Raw genomic sequence first — 2,500 nt, 5'->3', positions numbered from 1 at the left:
TTTGAGAAAATCTCGATTTTGTGAAAAAATGTCACATTTCCCCTACTTCCACCCCAGGGGGGCGTCAATATGTTGTGAGGTACCCCAGGACAGTGACCTAACTGTGGGTAAAGTTTGCGGGGCACGGGCGGAAAGTCGAATTTTGGATGAAAATGCATTATTTTCATACTTTGAAAATTTCAGGCGTGTGTCAGACTTCCAGGCGGGGGCAGCCGCCGGAGGCGTACCGAGGACGCTTCCAGGAGCCTGGGGAAGATTTTCTGAAAGTGTCCTTGGGACTTAGAAAAATTTTGAGAAATTTCCGATTTTGTGAAAAATGTCACATTTCCCCTACTTCCACCCCAGGGGGGCGTCAATATGTTGTAAAGCACCCCAGGGCAGTGACCTAAATGAGGGTGAATTTTGCGGTGCAACGGGCGGAAAGTCGAATTTTTGGATGAAAATGCGTATTTTCATACTTTGAAAATTTCAGGCGTGTGTCAGACTTCCAGGCGGGGGCAGCCGCCGGAGGCGTACCGGGGACGCTTCCAGGAGCCTGGGGAAGATTTTCTGAAAGTGTCCTTGGGACTTAGAAATATTTTGAGAAAATCTCGATTTTGTGAAAAAATGTCACATTTCCCCTACTTCCACCCCAGGGGGCGTCAATATGTTGTAAGGCACCCCAAGGCAGTGACCTAAGTGGGGTGAAGTTTGCGGTGCACGGGGGGAAAGTTGAATTTTTGGATGAAAATGCGTATTTTCATACTTTGAAAATTTCAGGCGTGTGTCGGACTTCCAGGCGGGGGCAGCCGCCAGAGGTGTACCGGGGACGCTTCCAGGAGCCTGGGGGAGATTTTCTGGAAGAGTCCTTGACACTTAGAAAAATTTTGAGAAAATCTCGATTTTGTGAAAAATGTCACATTTCCCCTACTTCCACCCCAGGGGGGCGTCAATATGTTGTAAGGCACCCCAAGGCAGTGACCTAAGTGGGGGTGAAGTTTGCGGTGCACGGGGGGAAAGTTGAATTTTGGATGAAAATGCGTATTTTCATACTTTGAAAATTTCAGGCGTGTGTCGGACTTCCAGGCGGGGGCAGCCGCCAGAGGTGTACCGGGGACGCTTCCAGGAGCCTGGGGGAGATTTTCTGGAAGAGTCCTTGACACTTAGAAAAATTTTGAGAAAATCTCGATTTTGTGAAAAATGTCACATTTCCCCTACTTCCACCCCAGGGGGGCGTCAATATGTTGTAAGGCACCCCAAGGCAGTGACCTAAGTGGGGGTGAAGTTTGCGGTGCACGGGGGGAAAGTTGAATTTTTGGATGAAAATGCGTATTTTCATACTTTGAAAATTTCAGGCGTGTGTCGGACTTCCAGGCGGGGGCAGCCGCCAGAGGTGTACCGGGGACGCTTCCAGGAGCCTGGGGGAGATTTCTGGAAGAGTCCTTGACACTTAGAAAAATTTTGAGAAAATCTCGATTTTGTGAAAAATGTCACATTTCCCCTACTTCCACCCCAGGGGGGCGTCAATATGTTGTAAGGCACCCCAAGGCAGTGACCTAAGTGGGGGTGAAGTTTGCGGTGCACGGGGGAAAGTTGAATTTTTGGATGAAAATGCGTATTTTCATACTTTGAAAATTCAGGCGTGTGTCGGACTTCCAGGCGGGGGCAGCCGCCAGAGGTGTACCGGGGACGCTTCCAGGAGCCTGGGGGAGATTTTCTGGAAGAGTCCTTGACACTTAGAAAAATTTTGAGAAATTTCCGATTTTGTGTAAAAATCACCCATTTCCCCTACTTCCACCCTAAAGGGGCGTCAATATGTCGTAAGGCGCCCCTAGACAGTGACCTAAGTGGGGGTGAAGTTTGGGTCTGCTGGGTGGAAAACTGAAAAAAAGCGATTTTGTGACTTTGAGAACAAACAGAGAGCTCAAAACTTTGAAAAACGTCAGACCGCTGTCAGACTTCCAGGCGGGGAAAGCTCTGAGGTTGTACCGAGGACACTTCCATGGCCCCCGGATGATTTTCAAGAAAGAGTCCTTGGGACTTTGAAATTTTCCGGCGAGCTGTTTTTGGCTTCCGGGAGCCGTAGAACTTTGGGAAATCGATTCCGCTCACCGGTTCAGGGTGTTTCGAGCTAGTCCAGGTCCCAGCTACGCGCCTGGCCTCCAAATTTCGCAAATTCGAAAAAAAAAAAATAGAACCGGAATGAGGAAATTTCTGGCCGCCGGATCCGCCGCACGGCTCCAGGAGGTCGGACACTTTTTGACTTTGTTCCCTTAAAGTGGGGGTCGGTGTCTCACCATGCAAATACCCAGTTTTGCACACCAGCTGCAGGATATAGGAGAGAGAGGTACCTCTCGGCCCCGACCAAAATCCGTTGTTTTCGTGGTTCCTCGACTCGGGTAGGCGGTTTTGGCGAGTACCCCCCTTTTGCATGGAAGTTCGCACTCGCGCCGAGACCAGGCTTCCGCGGCTCCAGGGGGACTTTTGCCGGTTGTCCGTCCCGAGTCCGAGACGCGTTTCC

The sequence above is a fragment of the Ranitomeya variabilis genome, unplaced genomic scaffold, assembly GCF_051348905.1.
Source record: "Ranitomeya variabilis isolate aRanVar5 unplaced genomic scaffold, aRanVar5.hap1 Scaffold_399, whole genome shotgun sequence".
Taxonomy (NCBI): domain Eukaryota; kingdom Metazoa; phylum Chordata; class Amphibia; order Anura; family Dendrobatidae; genus Ranitomeya; species Ranitomeya variabilis.
This window is presented reverse-complemented; position numbering follows the sequence as displayed.